Source organism: Strix aluco, chromosome 3, assembly GCF_031877795.1.
Source record: "Strix aluco isolate bStrAlu1 chromosome 3, bStrAlu1.hap1, whole genome shotgun sequence".
NCBI classification, from domain to species: Eukaryota; Metazoa; Chordata; class Aves; order Strigiformes; family Strigidae; genus Strix; species Strix aluco.
Genome location: NC_133933.1, coordinates 50,685,130 through 50,702,222, shown reverse-complemented (window position 1 = coordinate 50,702,222; position 17,093 = coordinate 50,685,130).

Here is a 17,093-nt window from a genome sequence, read left to right as displayed (position 1 = left end):
TCAGTATTCATGCTGTCTTTGAGTTGAGCAAAGAAATGAGGAGTTCTAATTTTCAATTACAGGCATAGAAAAGAAGAGGAAAGAAAGGGTCTAGTTGCAGTCAAATCTGAAGCTGAATAGGAGTGGAAGTAATTTTAAAAATAACTGGACTAACTGAGAAGGTTTAGGGAGTCCAGGGACTGGAAAACTGGTATTTTCTTGTTCAGCATAGGATAACTTTTAGAATGTGAAAAACATCACTGATATTGAAGAGGGAGAGAGATAACTGTAGGTGTATGGGATTATACTTCTCTTTATTATTAGATGTGTCTGAGCTCAGACTCCAAAATGACAGACGTGCAAGTCAAAGAGATCAGTAATCAACAAATTAAGAAGAAATACTAATAGCTTTTGTGATTATAAGTGGTTTCAGCCTAAAAGGGTCCTCTCTGCCACATGCAGAGACACCTCAGCAGATGAGGGTCCTAAATGTAAAGATTTACATTCAGAAGAAGCAGTTTTTCAGAAAATTCCCAACATCCATGGAAAGGATACATGATAAGAGTTAACCAGAACTTCATTTTCTTTTGGTATGTAGTACAAAGTTGTAAAAAGAGGTTGTATTTTGTATCAAAATGAAATTTAATTTAAAAAATAAAAACTTAAATTCAGAATTTAGGTTAATTTAAATGTTAAATACTTTATTCTGATTCTACTGAAACACATCAATAGTGTTAAAACATTGTAAAATATAAATATATTTAGTACACGTTCTGATAAATATAACATTCTATGTAGCATAATATTAATATTTTAATATGAGTTAAAATTCAGTATATGAAAACAATGCAATCTGAACGGAATTATCAATACAAGACAAAACCAAGCTATTTATGGCTGTTGCCTATTGAACATGTGAAAGAAATTGGCATATTTCTGTGACATTTTTAGAGGGAAATCACATTTTTAGGGAAAATGGGTATATAGATGTCTTTTCAACTAACTGTGTTTCCGGCAAGCATTTTTAAGTAACACTGCTCACTGATGACAGTTGAGAGTTTAGCTTATACCATGAAAACAAATTAATACTGAAAGTAATTGCCAGCAATTATTATATATTATTTATTCTTACTTGTATGCCTGGTGCTCTTGCAGCTCCATAGACCCAGCAGAAGGGGTGGTGCCTTCCCAGGAGAGCAGCTGGAAGATTTTGATCTACGACAACCTTCCTACTCCTTCAAATAAAGTAAATGTAGAGCAGAGGTCTCCCTCCTTCTTGCGTTATGCAGAGAAACAGCGGCGCACCCTGCCTGTTTTAAAAGTCTCAAACCAAATTACCATTAAGAGGTGTGTGAAAAAAGAAGAAAAATGAACACATCATGTGCACTTTGCAGCTAAACCTTTGTGCTGTTGAGAGGGCTGGATGCACTGCAGCTGCGGGACCAAGGCCATCTGAGTGGCACCAAACCCACCACAAACACAGAGGGAGAACTTAGGTCAGGCAGTTTTTTATATATGTATATGCATATGCACATATAGGACATTGATATTTGTGCTTGGGGAAACAAGCTGATAGTAGTTGGAAGAATAGTCTCAGCAGGCCAGTCACTCCATAATTATATCTTGTACCTGCCTCTCATCCTGGGCACCATCTCTGGTTAGGTGGATTCCCAATGAGGAGGGAGTGTGTGCACATGAGGAGCTCAGCCCAGCAAGCAGAGGGAAAGCCAAAGGTGGGATGGTGAAAGGAACACCCAATCTTGTGGCTGTACACCGCTCTGCTGCCATAATTATGCCCACTGAGAGCAGGGTGGCTGCTCAGTACAGAGGCATTTTAGCCAAGTTCTGGTTGGCTCTCAGCATCTCTTCTTCAGATCAACAGAAGGGACAGGACTCATCTGGGTGATCTGGGGCTCTCCAAGGCACTGCTGTGCCCCAGAACCATGTGCTTGGCTGAGGGAGCGCAGTTTGGTGGGACTGATTTCTGGGGAGCAGTGAAACCCTACAGATGTATAGAACGAAGTGTACAAGAGGAGTGTATGCTACCCTGGCTGGGGGGGAGCAAGCAGGAGCTGGCATCTCATGTCCCCTTCCCTCTGTCCCCTTCCTCCTCTCTTTACAAGCCAAGGCTGTTTACCGACATCTTACATGAGAGGAGCAGAGTCCTTCTCATGAGCCCTAGGAATATCTAGGGCATTAGAAAGGGTGGTCAAACACAATCACTCTCCTGAGCCACCACTTTTTGCCTGTGTGTCTCTGTATCTGAAAAATAACTCAGCTTGTCTGCACGGCTAGCAAGCCTGAGGATCAGAGCTCTTCCTCCCTTCCCATGCTCCTCATGCAGCTCCTGCCTGCCTGCTCTGCACTTCTATCAACAGCTAAAGAGGGAGGGCATGGGGTGGCAGTGAGGGGCTCAAGAAAGAGTGCGGACAGAGCAAAGAAGTCATACAAAAAAATAGGGGTGGATATTTCTGAGCATTAATGATCTGATCCAGCTCTTGCACAGGAGTCTCCCCATGGTTTTCTGTTCTTATTTACAGGTATTTCTGACAGGAAAGGAAACAAAGGGTAGATGATGATATAAGACAAGTGAAGAGCTTTAAACTCTTACACTTCTTCACAAAGAGCAGAGAGAATGCACTTTTTCCTTAGGACAGGATGTGTAAAATCACTGGGAGTGGTTGTTTCGGACTGAAGACAATGTAGCAAATGCAGGCTGTCTCAGCTCAGCCACCTGTTTGAGTCGCTCCTGCTCTAAGACAGCTTTTGCCTTTTTTTCAGGTAAGATTTATCAGGCTAAGAAGGGGCCATCTGTTTCTAGAGTGGATCACCTCTTCCTTTTCGGGTACGGCAAGGAGACTAAGGTAGGACAAGTCTCGCGTTATGCAGCTGTCTCTGTGCTTGATCCTGTCCCTCTGAGCACATGGACACCTGGACAAAGTGTCTGTAGCTTTTCCTTCAAGTTGCAAACCTTGCCCTTTTGGCTTTGCTGTTGGGCAGCAGGCTGCCAGCATCACCGAGCTGGTGCAGAATATGGAGGCTGCCTGGGAGCCTTTGGCATCTGTTCTTCAGGACTTGCACCAGATGAGAAACCTTAAGTAGTATTTGTAATCCCAGGGACCTATCAGTTAGCAATTGTAATCCTAGGGCAGACTGCTTCTCTAACTCTGCCCTCAAATACCCAGATTATAATTCTCACCATTCTATTTAGCCAAATAAACCTAATAAGACTGTGGGTTCAGAGGCCAGAAACTTTTGTGTTCATTTCTACACTATAAATGTGGAATCACTGCTCAAAGTTTCTCCAGACTTCATCCCGTCCCCTAACATCCAAAAAGGCTGTCCACAGTACATTGATCATTGCAACAAAATGGATAAGAAAAATATTTTAAATTAATGAATTGTTAGACTGTCACAGATTATTCACCCTGGTTTAATTCCATTTCCTTCAGTGACTAACATCAGTAATCATTTGGCCCATACCTTTTGGATCTGTGAGTTAAATAGCTATTAAATTCCATACATGAAGTCAGACCTGTCAGTGTGCCTAATAAAATTAATACAACTCTTGTCTGATTTGACATTTTTTCCTGGGCTGGTCTAGAAGACACTTTTACCACACTGAAGAGCAATTGAAGATGATGTGATCTCTTACACTGATTAAGTCTTTGACATGACTTCTTGAGAGATCTACTCTTTTGAAGATAATAACTGTTTTATTTAAGAGTGCCGTGATTTCCAAGTGCATCTGTGTGGGAAAAAAAAAAAAGGGAAATTCATCTCTGTCAGGTACGGCAGCTAGGGTTGTGAGTTCCTGAACCAGCAGTCACTAGCTTTTAGTTACCTTAGAGGATGACTGAAATCAGAATATGAGAAGAGGTTGCTGTGCAAGAGGTGATTTTAAAAGTAGTCAAAGCATGATTCAAATAACAAGTGAAGTGGAAACAGCTGTCTTAAGGAAAAGAAAACCTTGAACTTCAGACTTTCCCTAGCATTTTATTTTATGCACTCCAATTCATGGAGGCCCAAGAGACTTCATAATTTTTCCAGGGTTTTTGCTCGTGTAGTGGAGCTTCAGTAAGTGGCAACAGCTTCTTATTCTGGACACAGTCTGACCCCAGGCACTGGAGGAGATGGAGGCAGATTTTCTTCTGCTGTTTCACTGCCATTTATAATAGTGCATGTGACTAGTGCTCCAAGGAATCAAAAAGTTTGTCTGCGACATCAGTTAAACATGGCTAGCCTGGTTTCCAGATCAGACTTATCCAGCACTGATTGGCCTGAAGGTGTCCCCTCTGGCAGGGTGACAGGGCATTCCAAACGGGAAGCAGAAATACCCAGGCTTGCTGGATGCTTTAGCCTGTACCCAACATCTCTTTTGAGTGGACTGGCTGGTCTCAGCACTGCCAGAGCTGAGCACATGCCAGCCCAGTCCACCCATCCTGAGTGGAATTCTGCTGAAGCCTGAGGAGAAGCTCCCAACCATGGCCAGCCGTGGCCAGCCACATGGACTGCTACACTGGTGCAGTGCTAGTGTTTCTCAGCGCTTAGGGACAAGAAGATCCACCAAATTGTCTTTGTTGTTCTCACCAGAGGAAGAGAGAAAATTGCAGCAAGGCACAATAGGTTTTTCTCTTCTAAGATTTTCTGTCTCTGGTGCCTGGGGGACACCACCAGAGGACTATAAGGGCCATTCATTATCTCTGTGCTAGACCTCTAGTGAAGTAATGGGACAAGTCAGATACTCTCCAAGCCCTGGGGAAACCTGCTATAATTCTGCATCATTTCTGGATAACAGCATGGTGTTTGCTTGTGTTTGGAAGAAGCTGCCTTTTTCCACTCTGACCTTTTTATATAAAGGGACAGAATAAACCAGTTTCCAAAGATGCTATTGCTATCTGGATTTCTTCAATGCTGGCTTCTTTCCCCCATCTAAGTCTACTTTAATATGCTTTTTAAATCTGTTAATGAGTACATTCATCACAATTCTCAAATATTTTTTTTTGTAATTCACTGACTTGTCTATTCTGGAAATCACCATGTTACACTAAACAATTCTTTCAAAGCAAAGATTTTAATTTTAAAACAAAGATTTTACAGCAAAGTCCATTTTTCTTCAGGCTTTCCAGATTTATTTTTTTTCCTTAGACTTCAAAGTAACCAAGAGTTATTAACTGAAGCCAAATCAATTAGTCAGATAAAAATAATAAATGAGGAAAAATCAGATTTATAACTAAATAGGGAGAAACTGTCTGGTCTCTATCCTGTTCCTAGTCTAGTAACACTTTTTACTAGAGTAATCGGGAGAAAAACAGGTTAATTTAGCCATTTAGACATTCATGGGGTCAACAGAGAAGTATAAAAATCAGTTTGATTGATTGTCATCTCCTTGCAAGGGACTGAAACGATTAAGCTATTCAGATAGTATAAAGCCAACATATGTGCACCATAACCCCCTAGGTGCAATAAAGAGTAATACTGCTTGGAGCACATGAATTTTCACATGAAATATTCTAAGACAGAACTGCTGGAAGCCACTTAAAGCAATAATGGGTGTAAATTCATATGTAATTCATTAACAGAGGCAATATATTACATGTGAAGAACCTTACTGTCACTAAATGTGTGGAAAATTTTAATCAAAATAATTATTTTCATTTATTCATTTCATCTTTTCACAATTTAAAAAATATCAGGAAGGGAACTTGGAACTAGTCTTCTAGTTTTTATTGTTAGTGGTACTGTGTGCTTAGTACAGGCAACAATGCAATAATCGAAATGAGGCTGTTTACCCTACCAGCTGCTGACATTCAACCCTTGCTTCCCCTGTCGACTTAAACTGCACCTGGGCTCCTCTGACAAGTGCTCCCTGGTGCAGTTGTGTGCTGAATAGCCACATCATTTCTCCTCTCATCTTTCCATCTCCTCCTTCAGACGCCACTGAAATGCCATCATTTTCACAATTGCGGCATCTTTGATTATTTTCTGTCCTCACCAGGAATTACACTAAATGCTGTTATTCCTCATTGATAATGTCTACTTCATTCAAATATGAAAGGAGAGGTTGTATGGTCCAGATCTTGGTCATCTCTTACCTCTCACGCTGCAAATTGCTTCTCTGTAGCTTCCTCTCATCAAGCTACCTGTTCTTTCTGAAGATGGGCCGAGGAAAAAAAAGTCTGTATCATTTATCTTCATATGAATTTTTGTATCCTTGTTTCCTTTTCCACACTTTTGTCTCTATTTTTGCATTAGATTAAAGCACCTCAGTTCTGAAGGTCTGCATCTCATTATGTTCTAATCAGCAACTATTATTCATGAAATAAAAATTGGATTTTTTTCTGGATAATTCTTGAAAGCATCAGTTCAATATTCAGCATCCATGAAAAAGGAAAATAGAAGGCTAAAAACTAGTAAGAAAGGAGTGGAAAATAGAATAGAAAACATCAATAGGTCATTGCCAAAGTTTGCAATGCATTCACACCTTGAAAACTTCATGCAGTTTTGATTAATCAATCTTTAAAAGGATACAGTAAAACTTGAAAATGTACAAAAAATATAAAGTCATATAAAAATAAAATATAAATAATATATATATATAAAAATGAACACCACAGAGAAAATTAATGAAGAATAGTTATTGACTGTTTCTCACAATGCAAGAACTGAGGGACATCAAATGAAATGATCAGGTGGAAGGTTAAAAACAAAGGAAATACTTCACAAGCTGTTCTTAAATTGTGGGGTTCATTGCCACAACATGCTGCAAAGGGTGTTGAGAAAGTTGCAAGTACAAGTCTGCTCAAAAAGCAATTAGAAAAATGATTGGAAATAGAGCCTACCAAGGCCATTAGACAGAGAGACGTAGTTACATCCATCTCTGAAGGTTCCTAAGCAGATGAGAGCTCAAGGCTGGAGGTTAACCATGGCAGCATGACAGCTCTGTCTCGTTAGGCTTTTCCTCTAAGCTTCTGGTACTGGTGCTTGACAGAGAGAGCATGTAGGCAAAAGAGACCATTGATTTGCCCCAGCATTATCATTCTTATTTTCTTTCCTTTGCTCTTGCTGGGACCCTTTGTCTTTTGGTCTTCACCTCCGGCAGGTCACCTTTCCTACTGTAAACCTCCCATATCCTCCACCTCTTTCACAGGATTGTGAAATTCCTGGTTATTGAGTCATCCTGAAAACACATCATGATTTGTCTTATACCTTTAGTGTATATGTCATAACCTGAACTGAAACATCAACTGATTTTGGAAGGTGTCATCCTTTTTAACATTTGCAGATTGCTGAGAATGCCTTCAGGGATGAAGAAATGTCACTGTATCTTCCAGATTCATAATATCATGCCCAAATGTCACAGACTTTCTCGTGGTAGCAGAGATCAATAGGAAAACAGAAATAGGAGAAAGAAAGAAGAGATGGATGGGTGCACTCTGCATTCAGCATTGATCAAGGGAATGAGTTTTGCTTCTGACTTAATGCAGAAAAAGTTAAGGAGGTGCTGGAGACATCTGAAATCCTGCCCAGCAGAGTCTTCATGGAAAGGAGGCTCCATGACAGAGGGTTGCTTCCGATGGAGGACCCAATGTCGCCCATCTCCTGTCTTGTGACAGGATGTTCATGTGGCATCTGGGCATGGCATCTGGCACTCTCCATCAAGCAATCTGACACATACCCATCACCCAGTGACAGCACTGATCTCTTAATTAACATGATGGGCATACATCCAGTCACTCAGAGCTGGCTGTCACTGCTGGAACAACTCATCGAGCAGCCAGCTATCCGCTGTGTCTGAAGAGGCTTTTTGAAAGAACATGGCAGAGCCTTTGTGAAGTAAAAAGTGGCACAGGTAAGGTAGACCTTGTCAGTGTCTCACAGGATCCAGGCTGTGAGCCCAGTGAGCCTACATTTCTGTGTTGTTCCCCATGCCATGCACAAGGTGGAGGAGGGGAAAAACTGCAAACGCAAGCACTGACAAATAGGAGCTTCCTCAACATGATCAGCATATATCTTATGGCCAGATAAGGCTAAGAGGGCCAAATATTATTGAATCAGACAGTTACAGCCCCAAATCATCTGGCCTGACTTATTGATTGATCTCACTTAGTACTTGCCGCAAACACATATCCTCATGAACAAGCAATCATTCATTGACATGGCAAATGATAAATATAGGATATTTATGTGATGAAGGAGTAGCCAGAATTTCTGTAAAACATGAGTACATTTTTGGCAATTATATAAATTCAGGTATACACCCTTGTTCCTGAAGAAGTGCACATATATGGTCAGCTATTTTGTCAGTAGCCTTTAGTTATTATTTTCTCTCAGCGGACTCAATGTCTCTTTACTTAAACCAGCAGACAAAAGGTGCCCAGTACTGAACAGATCTATTTAACAAGCTTTGCAAGATAAATCTTGCAGAATATATATTTGGAAATACATTTCCAAGACAGCTAAATGCTCAGGTTTTTCTTTTAGCTTTCAGTGTGCCTTTGTGTATTTCAATATCAAGGAGATTTATGGGATTTGAGCTCACTGAACTAGGAGAAAGGGACAGCGTTACAACCAACAGCTGATGATTTGACCTCTGCTCATCTTTGTAGAGTCTCTGCTTGGAAAAAGGAGTTGAAATTAAACAAAGCTGACTTAAAAGTATAAATCCAGCTGCATTCATCATACAGTACATTAAGGCTGTGAAATGACTGAACATTCAAAAATAACTCTAATAAGTGTCCTTGGAAAATAATTGTATCAAATTATTAATCTACACTAAATAAATTGGTTTGGCTTGTACTGCAGCTGCCTGCAGCAAATGTCTATTCTACTAAGAAGTTCAAGACTCCAGAGAAATGCAATTTACATACCAATCTTTAAGTACTGCTAAGACTAATTGTCTTTGGGAGGGGGGTATAATTCTGGCAGTATGCTCCTGAGGTACCACCTTGCTAGTAGGTGTTGAAGATGTTGAAGATGTCCAGGATGCAAAAGCTGCTGAGTAGTTTTCCTGGAGAAGACAGAGGTCAGAGAAGACATCTAGTAGCAGTAACTGAGGATGGGAAGAAATCATGAACTAGATTTTGCCTTCTCTCTGGAAGGCAATGACATGGGTTATGCAGGAAAACATGAGAAAACAGAAGCCCAGGAAGGGCACATGCAAATTTACCCAAGGATGGAGAAAGGAGAAAAGCTAAAGGGACTTTAGGTTAACAGCATATCCATGACATTTTTTTGGTGGCCCAGTGGCTATTCAGTCCATACTTGTGAGAAAGCTGTGGAAGTTATTACACAGTACGGCTTGTGAAGGAAGGCTGTCTACAGAGCATCATGATTGCCCCTCTTTAATGGGTAAGGAATTGTAGTCAGAAGAGAATGTTTACTCTGTAGTTGTAGCAGTCACTAATAAGGATGACCAGGGTCAAAATCAAGCCACACAACCTGTTTTTAAGAGTAATGACTACAAATCAAAAAAAAAACAAACCACAAGATGTTTTTATGTCAGTTAAGTCAGTTAAACATAATGTACTGATTCCTCATTGCTCCCCAAATAGATACCAGGCAGTGATATTAATTTGTACTTTCTTTTCTGTATTTTGAGCATGGAGGGGAAGAGAATTTGGAAAAAAAACCAGTGAGCCACTGTGAGAAAAGACTCCTAAAGGCAAAAATGAAACCAGGGGAACCTTACAAGGAAGATGAAGTCCATGAACCTATGCTCAGTTAAATCAGTGACAAAAACCCTTACTGGTCCTGATGAGATCAGGGAGACCGATTCAGGGCTGTGTGTAGGGGGAAATGCAGGGAACCAGTGTGTCCTCAGCCTACAGACTGCAAAGGAAGCTCTCATCTGTGGCAGCAGGCTTCCCAGAGGAACACACAACAGTTGTATAAAGTGGGGAAGATGAAGAAAGATGCAGATGTTGTGTAAATCAGGAGAGTAAAGTCATATTTCTATGTGTAATTTGTGTAATCTCCAGGGATTAATTTTACCCAGAAAGAGCTTTGAAAAGGCAGGTGACCCAAGTGAGGAAAAGTAAGTGGGCACTGCAGTGAACAAATGAACGGTCTGACAGCAAGCAGATAGAATATTTTGTGTAATATCTGTTTTAAGCTTCAATAACTAAACTGGCATTCAGAAGGGTTTATCTTCTTTCTTTTTTACTAGACTCTCTGTGTTACAGAGTAACTTTGAAGGACTAATAGTTAAGTATCTGACAAATATCAATGTCACTCCAGAATTTAGTGGAGACCCAGTGCCTTTACCCACGGTTTCTCATTTACTTCATGAAATTAAGCAGACTAGGACATGACACATGAAGCACTGTCATGTTTACAGTGGTAGCTGAATTTCCATGAACATTCTGCTGCTTTCAGCATACATAGCTTTGCCAAAAAAAAATCTCAGCAAAGCAGTGCTCACCTAGCAGGAATTTTTTTTAAAAAAGAACAAACATGAAAATGTTGTGTTTTCTTTGTCCCTTTTTTGAGAAAGCAGACAACAGAGAAGGCTGATAGCCTGATGTCAGTGAAGGTGCTTGCTCAAATCCAGGCCTGATCTTTGTAGAGTTCTGGTAGCTAGTTGATGTTCTGACTGAAACACAGTGGTGATACTCCAGACAAACTACAACTCGAGTGGCTGACCAGTGACAGAATGAGTACAAAGACTGAAGTAGATCCCTACAAGCAGTCTCTGCCAGTTTACGAAGAGTAATCCCCAAGCAAAGACACTATGAAATATTCCAACGTCTGAGGACAGGACTAGTCTGCCACGAAATCCCAGTGAGCGGCAAGTAGCTCCATACCATGAGACAATGCACTGCAATAAACTGAGATACAACAAGAAACGGTGGCTTTATATTTCATATTTTGGATTTAATCCGTAGGTTGGTACTGTCAGAAAGAAGACACTGTGTCACAAACTGTTCATAAACAAGAAACTGTTTGTAAGGAGGATGTCTCAAACAACTCGAGTGGGATGCCCTGTGGGGGAGAAGTGAAGCGAGCTCTGCAGAGGTGGGGCAGTGGGCTGTTTCTCTCCCCCTCCCTCCTGTTGTTGCCCAGAGACAGAACTTGCCTAACTGCGCAGGTACAAGCCAGAGAAAATGAGAACCTTCTGGAACAACCTACTGCACATGCATAAGAAAGACAATAAAGGCAATAACACCACGTGTGTCTTTGTTGACGCACCACCTACGGACCGAGCTGGCTACTCTGCGACGATGTGGGATCCAAGGGTGGTGATCTCCCCTTTTCCTCTCCCCTCCTCCTCTCTTTTCTCTTTCCTCTTTCTGCTCTCTCTTACATATATTCATGTGTATAAGTTTTGTAGGAGTTGAATTGCGATGGGTTGACATTGACAGGTCTTATTACCAAAGTGCAATAAGATTCGTTCTCTGGACGGTTATCAGTTGATTGTTGCCAAATTGCCTCCATTCATTCACTAAAGTGGTCAGTTAATAAAATCACCAGCACAAATGTTCCTCTGAGTCGTTGTGGTGACTTGGCCTGCCCTGCCGCTCTGCTAAGCAGAGACTAGCTCTTCACAGAATCACAGAGTCTTCTAGGTTGGGAAAGACCTTGAAGATCATCCAGTCCAACCATTGACCTAACACTGACAGTTCCCAACTACACCATATCCCTCAGCGCTAAGTCAACTCTACTCTTAAACACCTCCAGGGATGGGGACTCCACCACTTCCCTGGGCAGCCCATTCCAACGCCTAACAACCCGTTCTGTAAAGAAATGCTTCCTAATATCCAGTCTAAACCTTTCCTGGCGCAACTTGAGGCCATTACCTCTTGTCCTGTCACTTGTCACTTGGTTAAAGAGACTCATCCCCAGCTCTCTGCAACCTCCCTTCAGGTAGTTGTAGAGGGCGATGAGGTCTCCCCTCAGCCTCCTCTCCTCCAGACTAAACAACCCCAGTTCCCTCAGCCGCTCCTCTTACGACATGTGCTCCAGACCCTTCACCAGCTTCGTTGCCCTTCTTTGGACACGCTCGAGTAATTCAATGTCCTTTTTGTAGTGAGGGGCCCAAAACTGAACACAGTAATCGAGGTGCGGCCTCACCAGTGCCGAGTACAGGGGTAAGATCACTTCCCTGTCCCTGCTGGCCACGCTATTTCTGATGCAAGCCAGGATGCCATTGGCCTTCTTGGCCACCTGGGCACACTGCTGGCTCATGTTCAGCCAGCTGTCAATCAACACCCCCAGGTCCCTCTCTGACTGGCAGCTCTCCAGCCACTCCTCCCCAAGCCTGTAGCGCTGCTGGGGGTTGTTGTGGCCCAAGTGCAGCACCCGGCATTTGGCCTTATTGAAACTCCTACAGTTGGCCTTAGCCCATCGCTCCAGCCTGTCCAGGTCTCTCTGCAGAGCCTCCCTACCCTCGAGCAGATCAACTCTCCCACCCAACTTGGTGTCATCTGCAAACTTACCGAGGGTGCACTCAATCTCCTCGTCTAGATCATCAATAAAGATGTTAAACAAGAGTGTCCCCAAAACTGAGCCCTGGGGGACACCACTCGTGACCGGCCGCCAACCAGATTTAACTCCATTCACCACAACTCTTTGGGCCCGGCCATCCAGCCAGTTTTTTACCCAGCCAAGCGTGTGCCCATCCAAGCCGCGAGTAGTCAGTTTCGTCAGGAGAATGTTGTGGGAAACGGTGTCAAAGGCCTTACTGAAGTCAAGGTAAACAACATCCACAGCCTTTCCCCTCATCCAGCAGCACACAGGCTCTCGGGGAATTCAAAAGATTCACCCCCCTCATAACACCACGTGGGACCAGACACGCTGCAATAGCTGGGGCATTGCCAGCAGCTCTTTGCAATGGTGATTCATTCAGTGATCCACCCTGTAGCAATGATACGGCATACATGGAAAAGCGGTGTTCTGGCTTTAGTTAGCTGCAGCTGGTCACCAGCATTGCTTTAATGCCTCTCAGACTACATCATCTCCCTGCAAAATAGGATCAGAGTAGGATTCCATCACATAAGAATGTTTTCACGTTTTCTTAAGATAGTCGGATCAGGCTTTTTAAAGAAAATGTTAAGCTTCTCTTGAAATGTAATCAACCCAACACACAACAAGGTCACCAAACTGTGAAAAAGAAAGAGAGTTTGTTAGGGCATACCCATGTGAATGAAAGTAACAGGAATTAACCAAATTATCTAAGCTATACAAAAGCAAACAAACAAAGGGAAAACATAAATCTGACGTAAAAAATTATTTGTATTATTTTTTCATTGTAAAATCATTTTCAGCATCATATAGAGGGAACTTCTAAAAATGCACTTCAGTTAATAGTTTTCTCCATCTCGCATACCAAGAAGTCTGATTTTTATCTTGACAATGCTCTTTGGAAATGTTCCTCTTTTGACTACTGACTGCATGCAAAAACTGGCATGCAAATAAACCATTTCTGACAGAGGATCACAAACATTTTTTCCAGATGTCTTTTAAATATCCTATTTCTAACAACATTACCAGCTATTTAGAGACTACAGCTTCTGGAATTGGTAGCTTCCAGTGGTGCATCTCAGAATAGAAATTCAGAGTGTGCCAAGCCAGCAGTCACTGATGTGCCCTGAAAGGACTGTTTGATGGGCCAAATCCTGAGAGCTGGGAAGTGTTTCTGTGTTTCATTCACTGCTGCAGATGTCCAATTACCCTCAAGAGCAAAGCCCACTTATTTTGTGATGGTTGAACTTTCAGCCTTTGCTTGGAAAAATAAATTATCTCCTATAGGGTAACAGATGTCAAACAGAAGGTATTTTTGAGATTAACAATTTTTTAAAAATGAAAATAGTCTCTCTCACTTTCTTCTTCCCTGTCTCCTCACACACTTTCAATATTACTCCCTTTTATGATCACATTTTGACTTCTGAAAGACTTCTTTTGCAGGAGCTAATTGGGAACTGGATTCTCTCGTGACTGTACTGATGGAACAGAGTGGGTAAACTCTCTGAATTTAATGGTGACTAACAGCCATCTGCCATATTTTGTGACTAACATTATTCCATTTTTGTGGGAAGATGTGATTCCATTTCAGATCCTTAAGCAATTCAAATCACCCTATACAGAAGATATTTTGCCTTTTCAGCCTCCTTTTTTTTCTCTGGAGAGAAGCTACACCCCCTAAAAAATGTGATCAAGGAGGCTGCTTTTGACCAAAACGTAAATGAATTTGTTTGGTGTCTGATGAAATGCAACCGAGTGTCAGTCTGAACTTACTCTGCTAACCTGTACTGCTTTGTAAGGACTACCCATTTCAATACGATTATAATTGTCTGACAAGTTACTAGCACAAAAAAAAAGAGGTAATCTCTTATGAGAAGGTTTGGCATAGGTTGTTGATGGCTTAGAGCCTATTTTGATAACACTAATCAATGCATTTGGCAACTGCCAGATGGGATACTGCATTTCCTGGTGGCTTCAAAAGGCGTTTTAGAAAAAGATGCTAAAAACCAGAATGCATTTCAGTATAGAAAAGGAAAGTGGTGTTAGATGGCAAGGATAAACAACTTGAGGAACTGGTCTGGGGCATTGTGGCTTTTCTACCCACTTACGGGCTATGTTTTTTGTCTCCAAGAAAAGGTTAGTGTATCTTTAGGGTCACTTTTCAATTGTATCTTATATTTTTATTATTACTCTAAAGTTTAATGTTTTATTACTGATATTGGTAAAGTAATTATTAACTAATCATTAATTATTAAATATTTATAATATTATAAATATTAATGTTTGTACTTCTGTGTTAGAAAGGTAAATTTTCAAGCCCATACACAAAAAGAATAAGCAAGTTCTGCAGATGAAGAACCCTGCAGTTTGAGCTGCAATGGGAAGAATAGATGCTGGTGTAGTCTGTAGAGCAAATAGCCAGAATATGACTGTACCCATGCACTCAGGCGGGCAGGCAGGCACCTGACTCGGCAGCTGAAGCATGCCTCTAGGAAGGTCTCAAGAATGTGAACTTGGAAATACGCAGACTGGTGGTGATAAAGCAAGGACAGCCATGGCAAAGCAAATGCTATGCAAGACAGAAAACAAGGAGCCAACCTGGATGGGATCCTGTTCTCTAGTCACCTACCTCCTTCATGTGTAGCCACAACATAGCTTTCTCTGAAAAAGGTTTTATATTTGACAGAGATAACAAACAAACAGGATAAGACCTGAAATTATAATTTACAGCAAATGGGGTTATAGATGGTAGAAATACAGGTATGTTTGAATGTGTTATTTGCATAGTAAAGAGTGAACGTGTTATCACAGACCTGACTGTGAGTTGCAGGTCCTGAGGAGCAAAGTTCCTATCACTAGTTTTGGGCATCATGCCCTGCAAACATAATGATCCTGTAGTGTGTTTTAATAGAACTAACTAGCTAAACAAAGAGCCTCCAGATGCTACCACACTTCCAGTCCCAGGGACTTTCTAGGCTTCAGTCCCTTGTTGATCAAAAGCTGAACATGATTTATACTGTGGGGGACACAGGCTGTTGTAGAGCATTGGCTTAATGACTGCAGCCTTTAACAGCGCTCCCATGAGGCTCTGCCTTACTGGATCAGGTCTTACTGTGAAGTGTGTGCATGGGATCAGCCCTTCAAAAAGTGCATTACAAAACTACATGATTTTCAATGGAAAAATAAGTGCAGCATTAGAGCACTCTGATTTTTAAGAGACAGCATAGCTCTCTGCTTCTGACCTACTGATATAGCTTCTGCTCCATGCACACATCAGAGAGCAAGACAGGGCTTTTGCAGACTGTTGCAGCATACTCTACACACCCTCCATAAATTATTGATGAAACAGCTAATCTTCTATGCATGCATGAGCAACACACCTTATCTTTCTCTTTGGAGCTTAGGTGACACTTGTTCATAATATAGCTTTTGCTAAAAATGTACCGTGCGTGCACAAAACATGGTTTTCAAAAGCCCTTAAGCCAAGTAAATCAAGCGTTCATCACTGAAACACTCAAATTTCTCTGCTAAATTTTAAATTTCAGCCCACACCTGTTTCAGCATGAGAAGTGTCAAAAATCACCTCTCCCTTTTATATTATGAGAAAAACATATTTGTTCCCTTTCTCTCACTTGAGAACAGCAACTTACTTTTTTCCTTGAGCTTTGAGTTAACCTCATATCTGGGCAATCTGAAATATCAATCCAAGAAATAGAGGGTTCAAACACTACGAAGAAGCTGAAAACCAGAAAGCAAAAGGGAATATCTACATAAGTGTTTTATTGTTGCTATCATTCCATATGTTGCACATACCTGATGAGTTTAAAAGAAAAAAGCCCCACCTGTCATCAATGTTACTTCCAACAGGAGAATTGTAGGGAGGAGGAGAAAGAGCTTCACAATTCCCTGCATGGAGCAAGTACATTACGCAGAGCACTACAGTGGCAAATCAAGCCTTACAGAGCTGCTTTTCCCCATGCCATGCAGCCAGGCATGTAACAGAAGCCTTACTGCAGAGCATGGAGACCAATGTAACATGACTGGCTGTGGTTGTGTAAGTTTCTTCCCTGCGAAGTAAGGACATCGCATGGTGATGTGCTGAGAAACAGCCTGATCTATGATCTCTCCCAGGGCTGGGGCAGCTCCTCTCTGCCTCTTAGGGGCTTGGGAGGAAACCATACACTGGCTCCAGGTCAGGGCTGTTTTCAGTCCTGATGAAGCCTTTTTGCCAAGTTTTTCTGTTCACCTGAGGCAGGGCAATAATGGAAGAGGGAACTGGAGCCTATTGACCTCACGCTGGATGAACAAATCGACTCTGACTCTACAGACTCCTTTTAGGAGGGCATTAAGATGTAAGACAGTTTGAAATTCAGTTTCTGGGCTGCACTTGCAGAACAGGGGATTAGAAAAGAATAATTTTGTAACCTGATTAAATATTATTCCATCTCGATGTATTTGTGCTGTGAAAGGACCAGGCACACACCAGGGCTTAGGTCTACAAACTCTGTGAAATCAATAGGAAGTGAGGAACCTTAGGTAGGAGGTAGAAATGTCAATATTCTGTTGGATCTAGGCCAAAGTTTGACAGTGTAAAGTACTGTGCAAAGATGGCACAAGACCCTTCCTCAAAGAGCTTGATGTCTAACTATGAA